General features: G+C 40.4%; 1 pseudogene; it reads left to right on the top strand.

The window, feature by feature from the left end:
- The first annotated feature begins 4,545 nt into the window (after nucleotides 1–4,545).
- LOC115782497 (rho-related GTP-binding protein RhoA-B-like) lies at nucleotides 4,546–15,774 on the top strand (annotated as a pseudogene).
- The last annotated feature ends 3,066 nt before the right edge of the window (nucleotides 15,775–18,840 follow it).

Raw genomic sequence — 18,840 nt, 5'->3', positions numbered from 1 at the left:
GTTTTATTGGGTATTTATAGAATGTGCAGGTTTTTTTTTTGTTGGTTTTTTTAATATCACAATGATTTATGGGTTACAGTTTTAGAATTTTATAATTGTTTGTCAGGCACTGACCCATGAACATAAGTACTCCATAAACAGAGGACTGCTGTACTGATCAGTAGTCAGCGTGGCACACGTCTCCCAGTCACATCCTTTGGACTTGGAGCATTATCATCTCTAAAAATTACTGTGCCAGGCACGGCTCATGGTGAATAATTTTCTAGGGTGGTTGATGGACAGCTAAATTGTTTCATCCAGATAAACAAACTTCACTCAGACCTAAAGGTCATCGGTTCATTTATTCTGTTGCCAGTCATTGCTGTAGATGTTGCATGCTATTGTGGAAACAATCAAATCGTTGAATTGCCAATTTCCTACCTGTCCGTTTTGATTAAGCCATTTGAAGCCAATAAATTATTTTGCAATAATGACAAACTGGAACAATACTTAGGAACTTGTAATCACAAGGTTGCAACTTCAGTGAGAAATTCCAACTAGCTGAGAAGGTGAACCGAGCGCTTTATCACTTTACTTACTTGTTAGAAGTGCAAAAGTCCCTAAGGTCTTATTGACAGCCTCCTCCAGCACTCCCTCGGTCTTCCTGTGAAAAACAGGCCAAAAAAAAAGCTGATCAGTGCTCACTGCTGTTTAAAATGTTATTCATTATTTCTACAAGTTTCCTTAACAAGGATTTAAAAAAATTAGATTATAATAAACTATGGGTATGAAATTGGGGAGCTATAAAAAATGAGTTTGCTGTTCAGTTCCACTTTACAGTGTTCTTTTTGTATTCAACAGAAACAGTTAAAATAGATTTGTTTTTAATTTCCTTTTATCATCTTCTGAGATTCGACGTATTCCCAAAAAGACCACAAAAATCTAGTCAACCAAACTGAATTCCCCCGAAATCAGAATGCAAAATGACCGTCAGCTCTGTGCCTGACTCAAACTTCAGTTTTTACACTAAAGTACAGAATTAGGCTCTTTAATTTTTAATAAATGGCAAAAAATAGCTTGTAGTCTGCAGACATTGGCCCCAGGTGATAAGTTGAATCAGTTGGGTTTTTTTTTTTTTTTTTTTTTAACATAATGAAATGAAATGTGTTCTGGGATGTGATAAGCCATATTAGAGTGATGAAATCCTGTGTTCTCTCCTGTTTTTCCCTTGTTTTATCTGCCCATTTCACTGTACTCGCGTTTTGGCAAGCATCTGTTTACACTGGGTGATTTGGGCCTCCTTTAAGTAAATATGAATGCTCCTATTTACATGATTGAACGGACACAGGAACTCATCTTCGGAGTGGAGCGGTCAGCTGCAGTCAGGCGTCTGATACCTCACACCGCACCCTACTATCTAACACAGTAGCAACAGATAAAAACAGTCAAAGCAACTTTGTACATAATTGCATAGAATTACAGTGCAATTTAGTTTTATGGTGTCATTTTCATACCTTTTACATGCAAGTTACTCTGCAAATAGTCAAATAGCAGTTGAATCGTATGTGTTTAGCTTAGCCAGCTGCCCAACTAAGCTTGCATCACAAAATCAGCAATGCAGCAAAACATGCTAATGCGGTTGCCTGCAGATAACTGTGAAGTTATGTGATGTGGTGAAGTTGTGCCATTTTTAGTAGTGTAAAGGCCTTGGAGCATTGTAGCTGGCAGTCTGAGGTTTCAGACCGAGTCTCATCAATCTGACATTCAGCCAAACCTCACCTCCATTCCTGTTTCCCAAGGTTTTTAATTTATTTTTAATTTAATTTTTTTCTGAATTTAAATGTAATCAAAGAGAAGAAGGGGAATGCAATTGTGTCGTCTGTGTGAATAATGCCTGTGTACAGCTGGGTTAAACTAGAACAGGTGCAGGTAAGCACCATTAATGATGTCAGTGCTGTTAACGAGCAGTGGCCTCAGAGTAGCTTCAACCCTTTCAGGCGCTACAGAAAATGCTAGCATGGTAATGTGACTACATACATTTGATTCAAGTCCCCCCCCCCCCCCCCTGTATATCGTGTCTTCAACCTGAGCATGCTGAGTTTTTTAAAAGCTTGTTCCACCCAACACTTAACATCCTGTTTAGATGGTTTCTCACAGAAGTGGCTAACAGAGAAGACAGCCCGGTGGGATGTCCAGTTACATCATTTTGCGTTCGATGTTTTTCAGGTCAGGTGACTTTTGAATTGATTCTGTATATGTGACATATGGGGAAATGGATGCAAATCATATGCCCAGGATACAAAATTGAAGACTAATAATTGGAGTGCTTCATGCGTTGCTAAATCAGAACAAATAGCCTCTGAGTTAAATTTAAGAAAAACAAGTTATTGTCTCCAATAATCTTAATTTTCCAGTACAAGAGTATTTGTACAGATGCTTGTGCCGAGGTGAAGAGAGTAGTAATATTACATGAAATATAATCACTACTTGATATGGCGGGATTATCACTTATAAGCTACATCCAGGTATTTGGAGGGGTTGCTGCATGTGTAAGGTTGTCAGATCTTTTAGGCACTTTGTGAGACGACATATTCCTTTTAAAAATGTCATTGTTTTGGGAAACACCAGACTTCATGACTTTTGGATAAAAACTGTTTTCTCTCCCTAAGAAAGATGAGACTGCTGTGTTCATTCTTTTATCAGTTGATCGCTCACAAGCGGGTTTTTTTTTTTCTTACTTTTCACTACTTTGATTTTCCTTCTCTGGCTCTACCTTTGCTCCAGCAGATCTTATTCACACTAAGGACATCTTTCCTTCTCTGTACTGTGGCAGTCACACAGACTTCTGTTGGTTTTCAAATATATTTCTTTATCTCTGTATGAAATAAAAGGCGATTGTATGAAATTTTAGTGAATGTTGTGTTACGGTTATAGTATTTGGGACCCTGCTGTCGATCTTCGATCCGGGGGTTTCTGTGCTCTGTGTACAGTCATGGAAAAAAAAAAAAGATTTTTAGAGTTTTGTGTGCAGTAAAAAATTGAGTACTCCAAGGATTCAGTAGCATATAGAACCACCTTGAAGTAACTTTAAGTAATCATTTTCTGTGACTATATATCACATCATCATGGAGGCCTTTTGACTCACTCTTTTACAGCGTTGCTTCAGTGTTTATGCACAGCTCTCTTAAGGTCTCACTACATCACTTCAATGAGGTTGAGGTCTGGACTTTGACCGGGTCATTGCACCACCTTGATTCTTTTCTTTTTCAGCCGTTCTGTGCTGCTGTAGTTGGGATCGTTGTCCTGCTGCATGACCCAGTTTGCACCAATCTGTTGGACAGACAACCTCACATTTGACTAGAATACAGATGAGTTCATAAGCTACCCAGGTCCTGTGGCTGCAGTACAAGCCCAAATCATCACCCCTCCATTGCCGTGCTTGACAGTTGGTATGAGGTATTTGTGCTGATGTTTGTGGTCATATGCTGTGCTTAGTTTCCTCGAAACATGACGCTGTAGGTTACGGCCAAAGATCTCTCACTATGGTGAGAGTTCCACAAGTCTTGTGGTTTGTTCAGGTCAAAGTTTGTAAATTTAAGTCTTGCTGCCATGTCCTCTTTAGCCATAAGAACTTTCTCCAAACTGAGGCCTGTAGAGTCTGAGATGTAGCTTTTAGGGGGTTTTTTGCAGTCTCTTCTGAGCATTGCAGTCTGATCTCGGCGTGAATTTGTTGGGACGTCCACTCCTGGGAAGATTGTCAGCTGTCTTGAATGTCTTCCCACAAGTGAATAATCTTTCTCACTGTAAAATGATGGACTCATAACCCTTCCCAGACTGATGAGCAGCAACAATTGCTTCTTTAAGATCAGTTCTGATCTCTTTCCTCCAAGACATTGAACACACACCTGAGCAGCAAACTACCTAAACTTCTGATTTTACAGAAGTGTTCACACTTGCAGATAAACATGTGTCTTTGTTAATCAAGTGGCATTAACTACTGTCTTGCACCACTGCATGAGCTAATTCCTCTCCCACAAATTTTACATGATTTGGCCTCCCTACCTCTGAATTTGCTTCATTTACCTAAAACGGCCGCCAGGTGGGGTAGTAGGCATAGACTACTTCCTGCAGTTAGGCTCTGGCAATTTATGGAATTATAACTTAAGGGTGTAACTAGGGTTCAATTAACTATTCTTAAAATATTTTTGTGCGTGGGGAACATAACCCCATAATTTATTTTATACCGGACCAGTACAGTGATAGTTATTTGCCGCTTATTGAGCTAAAAGCTCAAATTAGCTGGAACCGAAGCCCATGCTAAAACACCAGTTACTGTTCAGGTATATAAAAATATTACAGTCATTTTGGAAACCGTGTAGGGGTGTAAGAGATTATTTTAGATTACTTGTAATTGGAAACTCCTGTAAAACTCTTTTTGGTAGGCTAGAAACATTATGTGCTATGAAAAATAGTACACATGTGAAAATGGACGGTGTTTATGGCTCCACATAACACCCTGACAGTACAAACTTCCACAAGTGCTCATACCAAGTCGTGCCCGCGCAGGTGTGGCTCTCAGGCTCGTGCCCGCCACCCCTCCCCCTCAGCTAGAAACTACAACCCTTGGCGGCTCGCTCCCGTCAACTAATTCATTGTATCAGATTTGGACGAGAGGAAGCTGCGAGCGAGCCGGCTGGTCGGAAAAGCAACTTTGCTCCGAGAAAACACTGAAAAATCCAACTGCAAGGCACATAAACTGAAGGTAAATAACTTTCTGGGATATTCGGCTATCACGGAGTGTTGCTTCTTTTCGCTCTGTTCAGTTTAAAAGTGAGGAGAATCGTTTAAGCTGGAGGAGGAGGTGGAGGCTGGGGAGAGGGAGGTCTGGGTTTCTCTGTTTAGGCTGCTGCTTCCCCCGCGACTCGGTCCCGGATAAGCGGAAGAAAATGGATGGGCGGATGGTTGGATGGGTGGAAAGTTGCCCGGAGCTTAGCGAGGCCGTGCTAGCAAAGCTAAAAGCTAGCGAGGTTAGCTTACGGTAGCTAAGTTAGCTTTTCCTCCGAGCCGATCTCTATTTAAGTGGCTCTTCCGCAGTTGTCGTACAGTTGTACTGAAGAAGAAAAAAAACTACTGTGCGCTTATTGTATAAAGTCTTTTGACTCCCAAAAAACATAGCCAGGCTGTACCTAGTAGTGTTAACAAACTGTGCAAACTTAGCAAGGCAAAATAAAAAAAAAAAAAAGAGAAACTGAACCGCAAAGACTGGCCTAGATTGGCGAGTCTTAACCAAACAATGAGGTGCTTTTCCTGGCTTGCCTCGGCTGATCAGGCGGCTCCCCAGCGCCTCTGCTTGCTTGTCTGTTAGTGTAGCTGATAGGTGGGTTGTAATTGTCCTGTAACACGTCAAATATTACAAAAACCCTTTTTTAAAACCCTAAAATCCGCATTTCTCCTCGTTTTGTGCGCTTTTAGGAGATGTCAACGATACTTGGGCGCACCATTTCTACTTATTAGGTTTTAAAGTGTTGTGTTTTTCTAATGAGACGTTTTGGTGTGAGCAGGTTTTTACCTCTGATGAATTGTACGTGTGTTGTGTGTGTGTGTGTGTGTGTGTGTGTGTGTGTAGTTTGGATGTGGGCCACCCACCCATTCTTCCACTGCGGACACACTAGCCATCTGTTGCCTCCGTGATGACGCCATCTTTCTGGTGACCCACCCAGTGGCTAGCTGTGTTTTTAAAAATGTTTGGTTTAACACTAGGAGCCCTCCTCTCAAGCGATACACAACTTTTTTTTTTCTGTATCTTGGGGGATACCATTTAAAACAGAAGTCAGTTTTCAAACCCGCCACACGGGTGTTGCTTGACGATGCCAAAATGATCATCGTCATTTTTATGCGTTATGGTGGTTGTTGATGTGACAGTATCTCGGGTGTGACTTTGTATGTTCTCACAGTTGAAGTCAAAAGTAGAGATGTAATGCAGTCTTGGGGAAATGGCAGCAGTGTAAGTAATTGCCAAGTTGGCAGAAGCATTTCCTGTTCTTTTTTTTTCTTTGACTAATAATGAGAAACTGTTACATGTAATGCAGTGCAAGAGCCAGTAGCTAAAATTTCAGCGCACAGCATAAAACTTTGACTTCCACATCTAGGTTTAAAAGGGGGGCTATTATTGTAGTAATAAGAAAAGTAAATATTAACATTATTCCTTCCAGTGTCGAATATCCTCCCATCACTCTGTTTGTGCCGCTTCATACTCGCATGAGCAAGATTTTATTGCAGGACTTGCACACTGTTGCCCTTGATGCTGTTAACTAAATTCATATCCCCTCCACTGTAATAGAGGAAGATAACCACTGACCAGTATTCAATTTAGATAAATGGCCATTTAATAGGCTGTCAAAATAATCTCATACTAATTAAGACTACTTATCCATACCGTTTATATATATATCAGTATGTGCATGATGACAAAGACGAGCTCAAAGTTGAGGATGATGATGAATCCATGGCTGTAATTTGCATCTTGGTTGGTGGTTATTCTGTAGGCTTATTATGCACAATGGCTATACAAGTTCTTGTTTTCTCCAGGGCTTTGTACCAAAGAAGCTCTGTTGTTTTAATTCAAACCATTTGCATAAACATTTTAAAATAACATATTAAATGTTAAAGAGCGTATTTATTGGCACTGTTTGTCTGAAGATCAGCTGTCTCATATTCTTAATGGCCCCCTTAACTTGCGCTTATAAAGTCTTGTGGGATTTATTATGGAGTCAGAACATAAATGTGGATGGTCAAATTGTTAACAAGAATCAGTTGATTGAGGATTTAAAGGTGACAGTAATGCTTTTACTAGTGTAATTTTTTTTTTTTTTTTTTTTTTTTTTTAATGGGTCATTGCTGAAGGTGCCTTCAGTTGTCAGTGTCACTCAATAAGGTCTAGATATCAAGGACTTAAACAATTATCAGAATGTAATATAGAAACCTAAATTTCTAATACATTTACTGTATTAATGAGGCCCACACTGTTGTTGCCGTTAATCTACAATTGTCTCGTTCATTCTACACTACACTACACTGTAAACACATTTCCTATTTATAAAACTGGGCTTGAAAGGACATCACAAATGTGCATATTTTAAAAATAAATTCTAAAACTGAGACCCAAAATTGCGATGTAAGCACCCACAATATATCGTAGTGGTTTCAGCTTACTGCATTAGCTGTTAGTGCTGTCAGTTAAAGTATGCTAGTCTGGTAAAGTTATTCAGGTATCAAGTGAACTGGAAATACAAAAGAAAAATGAGGTTTTATTTTGGTCATGATCAAGTGATCACAAGTGTGGTAAAAATGTATATTTCTGTTGAAAATAACAGGGAATCTAAACTGTGCCTGAAAATTAAGGTATGAACTGCACCGTGGCTTTAAAGAAATGCTGCACGCTTAAACTAAATGAATTATCAGTCTGATCGCATGAAGGGCGAAACTGAAACTCTGGCGGATAGATTCATCTGCACTGTTTGCTCTGACAGCACATCAGTTTGATATTTGCAGATGGCTCGCTAGCCACCTTTGGCAAACTAGCAGGGACAGACTGGACTCCACACAATGTTGAATCAAGTTCAGCAACATTGTACTTGGTAGCCTGAGATAACATCTAGTCAACAAACAGGGCTTAGACCAGTGTGAAGTCACTCTCTCTAAGTCCATCCTTCACATGAACACAATCGATTAGCAAAGACTGCAGTGTTACAATTTACAGGATTCTCTTGACCAGAGGCAGCTAATATTACAAGCTCATAACATGTCAAAGTAATTTCATACATCATGCACTTCAACCAAACTACTTATAACAGGTAACTGCTGCTTACATAGAATATTAAATATGGATTATGTTAAGGAAAAATGGCTGAAATGTAAACACTTTTTTTTCTTTCTCTTTTTTTTTTTTCTTGAATACAGCCCTGGTCACCAGCCTAGTCATACAACACATTCCCAAGCTTTTATATGCTTTAGCAGACTGAGAACCAATTTCAAGAGCAATATTTTTATACTGCATTTTTACATGTTGTATGTGCTGTGCACATTGATACTATTTTCCATTCACCGGATTAATATAAATTATTGCAGCCCACAGAAATGCATGTTAGGTCACAGAAGAGAAGCATGTGCCAAATATCTGTCAGAAACTGAAATATTTATAAGCTGGCAGTTAGTTAACCAGCCTTAAGTTGGGGTAATTTTCCACTGTGGCGAATGAATGCGTGGCATTTTCTAAAAGTTTTTTTTTTTTTTTCTTTTAAAGACAGGGTGATGAATCATCAGATACACGGTAACATTTAAGGCTTTGTCATACAATGTAACAATGCTTACAGAATAGAGTTTGACTGAGGACTTGAGTGATGTGTGAAAACATGGAATAGTTTTGTTTCGTTTGAAAGTGGTTGTGTGTCTGTGCACGGGTGGGTTTGACAAGCAGCCAAAAATACTGACAGATTTGAGTTTGATAGACAGCTTACATGAGTTAACCAGTTGCCTACTTTAAAAAAAAATTTCAAAAGGTGGAGACTTGAGTGAGTGAAAATTGTGGGACGCAGACTTGGAAAATCAGTTCTGCATTGACTGATTGATTGATTGATTGATTTTCAGCTAAGTGTGTAGACGGTATTAACCATTTGGGGCCATCAGTTGATGACGACAATGACAACATTAACCAGCTGTCATTGGTTGCTCTCTGTGTGTACTCTTCTCTGTAATTTGATCCTGTTTGTTATCAACATCTCTCTCATTTTGAGTTAATCTAATAGTCTCTTGCTGACTAATGTGCTGATGGGGTAGGGATTTGCATGTGTAGCCTAGTCCTTGTTATCTCCATGATTATGATTGACAAGTGGAGTAACATCTTACCTCGACAGCTTGCGTAACCAGCCATGTTTTGATAAAACTCAAACAACATGCTATCTTTACTGACTATCAGCTCTCCCACTATCTACTTTATCACAGAGATGGGTATGTCCAAGCATGTGCCCACCAGGCTTTAAACAGGCTCTGTACTTGGTCCACATACTGTTACATCACTTCTATTGTTTAAATGTAGCATGCCTATGAAATCTGGGCTGCCTAAATTTTAACAGCAGTCAGCAATGATGATGTGTGGAAATGGTACATTCTGTTTGTTGGAAACATGTTGATGAGGCTTATGGTTTATTTTGTTACTTTTTCACTGGAGTACATCTGCTTTTTAGAAAATGAATGATTAAGCAATGAATATGCTGTTGTGCACACGGGCAGCCGGAGACACCAAGGACAAGTAGTCATTACTGTTAGACTCCATGAAGTCCACTTGAAAGGTGCATGTGTAGTTGTTACATTGCAATGTAAAGTCTCCAGACGGGTCCACGCGCACTCAAAATTGGCAGGTATGTAAAAACCTGCAGTCAGCGTCTGATGACAGAATTTACGTCACTCTGATCCTAGCACACTCACAGGTATGGAAACGATAACACACCTTTTGGCTTTCTTGTATTTGGCATTCATGAGTGGAAAAGTAATAAGTCAAAATAAGACTGGAGCACTGCATTCAAATAATGTAGACCGTTATGTAACTTTGCACTTTTAACTAGAAAATTGCATGGATTTGTACTTGGTCCATTATTATAGGCCTACTATCTCCCTAACAACTTGTATCCAAAAAATTTCCTGATGTTGCCTTTATGCACAGTGTGTGTGTGTGTGTGTGTGTGTGTGTGTGTGTGTGTGTGTGTGTGTCGGTATCGAGCATATGACTGGGGGTGGGGTGGTGGGGGTCCCCTCTCAGTACCGACTGAATGTACCGAACAACCGCTTGCTAATGCTAATGGCTGCGGCAGTAGCTAAGTGTTGCAGTAGCTAAGTGTTACAGTAGCGATCTGTTCTGATAGCTAACTGCTGGAATTCTCAGCCCGGCACGACGGCACCTCAACAAGGCGCAGTGCCGGGCGATCAACCGCTGGCTAGAACCCTGCCCTTATAAACGTTATATAGTTGTTGTTTTGTTTGTTCTGTACTAGGTCATACTTTCTTATATTTAATTGTATTTACTGAAACTGTAACTTAAACCTGCTTTATAGTTTCACTGCCAAGACTCCTGTTAGTTATTAAGCATGGTTAGTGCTGTCAGTGACTTGGGCATGGACACATAATCACCATTTGTCAAAAAGAGGCCACATACTCATTTTACCTAGTGGTCAAATTGACCGTATACCCACCTCTAGGCTACAGCTGCCCCAATTCTTGTCTTTTTCTTTAATGCTCAAGTCATGGCGGGGGAGGTCTGATTTGTGGACACTGATGTCCTACTTAGACAGTTCATCTACCATTTATAGGATGCTCACAGTGCTTTTAGAATTGGTAACTAGCGGGACTAAGATTTGGAAGAAAAAGAGGGAAAATATCTTAGATATTCATCCCCTGTTCTGTTTCATCATTTCTGTGGAAAGGGACTAACTGAGCAGAGCAGGGGTCATACTGGTGAAGTAAAAGTAACGTTGCCCAAGATGAAGACAACTGAGTGCGCAATAGAAGCCAGCCCTGGCCGAAGCATTAACAGCTCTGCTATAGCTGCCCTGCCCAGCAAGCAAATTTTAAAACCGTGAGAGAGAAGCTCACAGGAAAGAGCACTGTAGGCAGCAAGTGACGGGGCATGTGTGAATTTAACTGGTACGCTGATGGATGTCTTCTGTGGAAAAAATCTTAGTGGTGAAAGAGAGCCCTATGCCCAGATGTGCTGTGCTTTAAGGAAAAGCTGGCTTTTCATCTGAAATTTACTGAATATGTTGCCAAAAAACTGAAGAGTATGGAAGCAGCATGTATTTGAAAATTCCAGTTGCCAACAAATTACTGTATGGACGAAAATAAAATAAAAACATTTTTTTGGGTTGCATTAAACTGTGGTGCCTGAGTGAAACACTGGTACTCTAATTCTCTGACTAAAGGGACCAGTTACACAAAGAATTGCTTTCTTACCTCTCCAGAACTGCTCCACATCTTTTGCTGATGGATTGAAAGATAGCAGGGGAGGTGTCAAGCAGTTTGCTCTCTACCACACCTCCACCTGACTCACTGTGATGGAGATAGCAGGGTAGAGAATCATGATTGGCACCTCACACTGCTGTACCTTCTCAGAGCTCGGAGGGAGTATCCATTCAGGGATGTGATTTATTACCCTCGCTATGTGAGGTCCTGTTGTCCTTGTGCCGTTAGCAAGTACACAGTACATGTACTGTGTTGGTGTGAAAGTCTAAGCAGCAGGGCCACCATGACAAATGAGCTGTGTTTGATGTGTGCTTGGTGAATAGAGCGTTTCAGTATGTCCAGCTGAACAAGTCTAGCTTTTTTTTTTTTTTTTCTGTACAAATGAGGAAAATGTATGAAGAGAAGTCACCATCTCTCTTCCTGTTTTGTGTTTTTTTGATCCTTTTTTTTTTTTTTTTTTTGGTTAAATATGACCAAGGTATTTTCAATAGTTCAAACAGCAGTGCAAATTAACTCTTAGTTCTAAAGGCTGTGGGTCCAGTTCAGCAGAAAATCCAAAACACTGGCACTCAGTTCCTGTCTTTGTGACATGCAGCTGAATGCCATTTCCCAATATGGACTGAACCAAGCTGCTGCAAAGCAGTGACACAAGCCTGCTTGTCGCTCATTTGCACCAACTTCCTTTAACTCGGTTGGGCAAGTTCATCTCACACCCACACTGATGCGCTTGTCGGGTCATTTACAGTAATAATTTACTGGAACCTTGACTCAGTTGTATTTCCTAGTAGCTCACGTCTTTTCGCACTGTGCAGTGCCTTTGTGATGTTGTGTATGGATAGGGCAGAAATGTGCAGTGCATTTATGAGTGTTACAGTGTTAATGCTACACTTCTTATACTTATGTTGGCATACTGCACATGAGCACATACATGCACAAGACACTGGATTATCGAGGCAAATGGCTTAAAGGCAGTTTTGTTTATTTGTGTTTTTAAAAAAAAAAAACATGTTTTATATTGAAAATGTGGAAGATTAAGCTGACTTTGTCTTTATCTATATGTAGTACCCTGCAGGAAGTTTGTGCTGTCAGGTTTTCCTTTTATACGTAATTTCCTCTGCCATTTTGTTTAACAAACCCTCAAGTGCAAAATGATTCCCGCTCCTGTCTGGCCATTTTTTGCAATTAAATATACCTTAAGGTTTTCAAACTCTCATTTTATCATTATTCACAGATAATACCAGCACATTTTTGTCTTTGAAATCATATTTTTCAGATTTCATTAATCATAACACTCCGGGGGGCTCTGACGCTCAGAGCTGCTTTCCAGCTATGTGGTTAAAGGTGTTAAGTGTAGTGTTGCATGGTGCAGTATGCATGCAGTACTCTGCTCTGTGGCACAAATGTCACTCTCAACCTTCACATTTTCTTCTGTCCTCAGCATAGTTGTAATTCTCCTAGTGGTTACAGTAGGTGGCTTATGCAGTCAAATGCTTTGCTGTAATGCAGTGCTTTAACTGTGGCTCCCTGATTAAAATGTTCCTCTGTCTTCCACCAGGGATGGCGGCCATCCGTAAGAAGCTGGTAATAGTGGGGGATGGAGCATGCGGGAAGACTTGCCTTCTAATTGTCTTCAGCAAGGATCAGTTCCCTGAAGTCTACGTCCCCACTGTGTTTGAGAACTACGTTGCTGACATAGAGGTGGACAGCAAACAGGTGAGACACCTGCAGGGATTGGCACTACTGTGCTAGCTATTGGTTGTCATTCTCATGTAAGGGTGGAGTCTTGGGGTGAATGGACTAAATCATCTTTAGACCTGCTGACCAATCTAGATTAAAAAAACAAAACAGTTTTAATGTGAATAAATGAGATTTAAGAACTCTTATCTGATTTTATTTATTTTTAAATAAATAATGAATGTTTAACTAACGCAGCTGACATAATCTTCTTGGGTCTTCTAAATGTCACAGCACATCCTTCCCTTCTTTTTAGTATCTGCACTGGTTTTTGTGCTGTTAGTGAGACTCGTTTTATTTCCTGGGTGTTAATCATGCTCAGCACTTTAATTCCACCTTCAGGGCCAAGCGAGCAAGTGTTGATAAAACTGTACTGTTCCATTTTTCACATCTTCCTTCACACAACAGCAGTCATCTGCTAAGTCTGGTTTCTTTTTCAGCTTAGTCACCGTGTTTTACTGAGTGTCTGTAGCTCGTTGTTTGCACTGAGTGAGGTTTATATAAAATACAGAAGGACGCTCCGTTCAGCAGTTGAGTCGATTTGATTATGTAGCACTCCACGCATATCGCGTGTGGGTGGAGTTAGTCCTTCCCAGATAACTGCGGCAGCCAGCCTCACTCATCAGTCACAAACTCATGAGCCCTGACCTCTTTGTGGGTTAATAGGATTCTGGGACGTGAAGTCTTTATTGGCTGGCTGATTTCTAACCTCCTGTGCCGCTGCAGAAGATTCAAGCTACTCGAAGTGTGACATTTTCCCAAATGTTGTCTTTTATGGTTTGGCTTTGCAGTCTGTATAAAGAGGATTTTATGTCACAGTCATGTTTTGTATCATCTCAGGTTAAATGGCATGTGCTTGAGTATTTATCAGGAATGAACAAAGGCACCATTAATGTGAGAATTTTGTTGGTGTTTTTTTTTTTTTTTTTTTTTTTTCCCCTCCCTCTTGCAAATTCTCACATGTATTAAATGAACCAATTCTTTGCAGTAAGATAAACCAACACTAATATTGCCTTTGACGATAAATAAATGTTCTCATTTCCTGGCTAATGCATGTATTTGTTAAGCGGATTTAAAATTGTGTATTTATGAGGTTGAGGGTAGAAGATTTGAACTGTCTGATGGCAACAGCTGAAAGAAAGCAACAAACACTCTCGGTATTTCCAGATCATGAAGGGCACATCTCACTCTCAGATCTTTTTTTCAAATCATATTTGCTGATTAAGTAATCCTTGCCAGTTTAAAGTTGCAAGGTCTTATTTGCTGGCATCAGTATAAAAGTTATGCGTATCGAGATGGAAATGCTACTTTTTTCTTTTTCCTTGTTCTCCTTTGATCATATCTCATCCTTTGTCCTTCTCTTCACTCTGTGTGTCAGGTGGAGCTGGCTCTTTGGGACACAGCGGGTCAGGAGGACTATGACAGACTGAGACCTCTCTCCTATCCAGACACTGACGTCATCCTCATGTGTTTCTCCATAGACAGCCCTGACAGCTTGGGTGCGTACAAACACACTCACAGTTACATACATTCATGACATAAAAAACCGCAAATGTGTCTTCTCTGTGTTCGCCACATTTCTGATTTCATTAAGAGTTATTTCTGGAGTGTTTTGATTGTGTGCTTTGCAGAAGAGCTGCTTGCGTGTAACAAGTCATTTGTCATACAGTGGCATCCACTCCTGCTGTTAAACATAAAGTCCTATCTTTTTCCTCATAATGATTATTAACAGCACTTTCATGATCACATGGAAATGGCTGTACATAAAGTAAAGTGATAAAAGCAGCAGGAAATGAAACTGCCAAGCATTAATTAAATAAGATTTAATGAGACGACATTTATAGTTGTAATAAAACAACGTCTTATTACATTAAAGATTGTCACTTATCTTCAAAGCAGCATTTTTGCTGACCAAGTAAGACCACGTTTGATTCTCAGCGGCGATAAAGCAGATCTCTCTTTGTTCTTTTTCAGAAGCAGAATTTCATTATATCTGCTGCAGCTCAAATTTTAAAGTGCCTTTTAAATGTTAGACTAATCAGAGCACTGTCATCTTCTGATCTTACTCTGGTAGCAGATTTAAATTTAAGTGCAGCTGCTGTGACATCAAATTGGTGCTTTTCCTATGAATAACTGGGATTATATAGTCATCAGCACTTTTTTTCCACCTCTGAGATACACAGAGAGCTACATAAAGATAAACCAGTCCACTGTCATGGGGTAGGAAAGGATTCAGTTCAGTACAACCTCACTGGAAAATATGCAAATACTACTTTAATAGTTTTTCTTTTGTTCAGTTGTAGTGGTCTCTCAGTGCAGGAAGGTCTATCTTACAGCTGGGGGAAAAAAAAAAGCCACATTGGTTATAATAGCTCCTGAATAAAATCTTAATCTCACAGTCATAATACATAAACGATTGAATGATTTCCATCTATTGTTTGTTTCATTTCTCCCTCCTTTGGTCTTTGTCCAATGCAGAAAACATTCCTGAGAAGTGGACCCCAGAGGTCAAACACTTCTGTCCAAACGTTCCCATCATTCTGGTAGGAACAAGAAAGATCTGCGTAATGACGAGCACACACGCAGAGAGCTGGCCAAGATGAAGCAGGTACCTGACTTTTTATTCGGTTTTACTTTCTGACCTAAATGGGAGCGCATTTTGAGTGTTCTGCTTGTATTAATGGTGCCATATTGCTTGTCAGTCACTGCAGCAAATCTTGCAGCTTGCGTGTTCCTAAACCTAATTTTTATTTGTTCTCCTCGTCTAATAGGAGCCAGTGAAGTCAGAAGAGGGCCGAGACATGGCCGGACGGATTGCAGCATTCGGCTACATGGAATGCTCTGCTAAGACCAAGGACGGCGTGCGGGAGGTGTTTGAGATGGCCACCAGGGCAGCACTGCAGGCTCGTCGTGGAAAGAAGAGCAATAAATGTGTGCTACTGTAAAATAGCCATCATATTTGGACTGTTTTCACCCTGGGTTATCATACCCAGGGATAGGGCTTGGGAGGGACAGTGGGATTACAAGATGGGATAGGGAGGGAGGGGAAGACAAGAGTGCAGTAATGACTACCGCTGTAATCTGGCTGTTTGTTGGACTGAATTTACCCTGGGTCTTGGGGTTGGAAAGCTTGATGGAGAGGTACAGGTGGGTAGATGAAGGGGGGAAAGAAGGGACATAGTAAACGACTACCGCTGTAAACCATCGGGCTCTTTACCTGTGGGTTTACCATCTGGGTGGGAAATTGACACCAGCGACCAGCCAAACGCTGGTACAGTTACTTTTCAACAAGCCACTTACACTGATAAAGCTCTTTAGGAGTCCTTTGTAAAAATCTAGCTGACTGGTAACACTGATAAAGTTGCTCATGAATTACAGGGAGCTGGGACAACAAAGTTTCCTGATTGGATGACCTGACAGATGAAAGGGGGAAATGGACAGCACAGTAAATGAGTACCACTGTAAAAGGCCACCAGTGGACTTCATGCCTGGACTTAAGGCTAAGATTGTGTGAAGTTGGAAGATGAAGGGATGGGACGTATGAAGTTCTGAAGTGGCCGTGATGAGACAGGAAATCCAGGGCATCACTTCCTAGTTTTGCACTTTTCTCTTACTTGTATATGCTGTAGCTCATTTAAAACAGCCCTCAAAAGGAGACAGATCACCAGTTAAATATGTTGAGTGCTCCTCAAAATGGTGCTTTAAACAAATTTGAGGTGTATTAGCTAGCAGTTCAATCCAACAGAAGAAAAACGGTTTTATTCACAGGATTAAACCAGTAGTCACGTGCTGTCGGGTGGCTCTGTTATCAGAGTGGCATGGAGCATGCTCACATGCAATTTAGTCTGTCGTTAATCCTCTGTTTATAGACTCATTAACAAACACGTTGAGCCTCTCAGATATTCTGTTGCAGTCATCTGACATTGAGTGCTTTTTTTTGTTTGTTTTGTTTTGAGCTGCTTGTTTTTAAATGAAATTTGAAATGTATCTCATCTGTTCTTGCTTTGGATCATCTTAGCGGTGTTGTAGAAAACACTGTAAAGTTTAAGTTGCTTGCAGATGAGCAGCCGTGTGGCTTTGGTGGTCAGGCTAGATGAGATGACCCTGCTGGAGTCTTGACTGCAGCTGGTTTCTCTACTTTAGTATTAGCTCACATCTGAGGGTTCTTTAACGTTTAAATTCTTCAGACTGAATCAGTGGAAGTGGCAGGTTAATCGTGGTCCCCACTGGATGACAAAGGTAGCTTCCTGCGTCGCGTAGTACCACCTGAGCAAACTGCCACGGCTCTGCTCCCATCCCTTCCTGTTCCACAGCTGACCGCTGGTGCTCATCCTCCTCTGGTTTTAGACCAGGACAAAGATCAAGGAGAGGGGAGTAATGTTTACATGCACACCACGGATCTCCTTATTTGGGATGAATGACTGAATATTGTGTGTAGACATGTAGAAAGGTCAACTGTCAGTAAGCAGAACAAGTTCATTTTTGAGGAGAAAATGGGTGATCTCCCACGGTATCAGTTATTTACATGTCTGCCTTTTTACTGGTTACCCGTTGGTAACTGTCATCTGCTTTAACAGCTAAAGAGAGAAACAACATGGTGATATGACCTTTTGTCCAGAACACAGTGAATCGAAAATGCCAGAAATTGTCAGGTTGGTCAGTAAAATGGATTTTGTGTGGTAATATGCAGGTGAGTCACTAAAGCAGAGCAAGAATTAACCACCTGCTGCTAATATGGGGGTGTGGGTTTTTTTTTTTTTTTAAACATTTTTATAAAAAAAAAAAGAAAAGAGAAAAAAAAAAAAGGAAAAGAGTAAGCATGGCCAGTCAAAGTGAGGATTGGTTTAGCCACTGGCCTTCCTGACTTTTTTTGGGGCATTTACTGACAGATTCTGGCTCTCTTCTGACAGTGTCGTGCCCTCCTGTTCTTCTTCCTGGTCTACAGGGAGGAGCCTGTTCCAGAAACCAGTCTTGTGGTGTTGTTTTTATACTTTATTTCCAACTTCTTTAAAAAAGAAAAGTCATAAACATGTTGTCTATCAGTATTTAAAAATAAGAGGTGGAAGACTAGGGAATACTTACGTGTTGCTTTAGGTTTTTTTCTTTTCTTTTTTTCTTCGCTTTACCTGAATCTTTCTGATGATTTACAGTTGGTTATAATGACCAGTCAATCATCCTGCCAAATGCTGTTGTTGGGCAGTCAGGAGAAAGGCTGGCCTCTCGGCTGCCCGTCTAGAGCATCGCTAGGACCGTTTAGTGCTGGCTTCTTTTTTTTTTTTCTGTTTGTTTGTTTTGAACACACTCTTGGCTGCAAAGACAAAAGGAAAGCAAACTTTAGTCTCATGTACAAATCATTTTTATTTCTAGTTTTTATTGTATTTTAAGTCCTTACTTTGGATGCTGAAGCAGTGATGTAAACAAAGGAACAGGAAAAACCAAGCTGTATGCAAAGTCTGTAAATATAAAATGTGGGTTTGTTCATACTAGGCTATACACACGCACATGACTGGAAACTATTTGTAAACTAGCTTTGATTTGTGTAATAAATTACTTTCTATAACACCCAGCATCTCTTCATTATTGTCTCCAGGTTGGAGAAGAGCACTTGGGCTCAGTCAATAAACATGTAATATAAATGGATTGATGGTTTAGTGTTTAATGTACTGGTGGGTTTATGTCTTAAGATAACAGTGCTACCTCTGAGTACATGAAAGTAAAAGTAACATGGAAAATGTGAAGAACGATCTAGAAGGCAGCTGAGGGGAAGTGAAACGACCTGAGATGCAATAGAGCATTTTAAATGGAACATAATCTTTTTTAACCCTTTATTAGATGGGTATATTTCAGAGAAGACAAAGTGGGATGGCATGAAGCAAAGTACTCAAATCTGGGTTACTGCAGTGAGAACTAAGTTTATGGTATGCGGGGCATTCACCTAACGGTCTAAATGACCTGCAGGATGCATCTTGAGATGTTCAAGGTTGGATTTAGTCCCTCACACGGGATGCTTCAGTCACACTATTTCCCATAAGTCATGATTGTGCATGCTCAATTTGTGCTACAGAATGTGGTCGTTATTTTTAATCCATGGTGTGAGGTCAGTTGCGACGACGTGGA

Source organism: Archocentrus centrarchus, chromosome 7 (assembly GCF_007364275.1).
Source record: "Archocentrus centrarchus isolate MPI-CPG fArcCen1 chromosome 7, fArcCen1, whole genome shotgun sequence".
Classification (NCBI taxonomy): Eukaryota; Metazoa; Chordata; class Actinopteri; order Cichliformes; family Cichlidae; genus Archocentrus; species Archocentrus centrarchus.
Note: the sequence above shows the minus strand (reverse complement) of the source record. Positions and strands in the feature narration are given on the sequence as shown.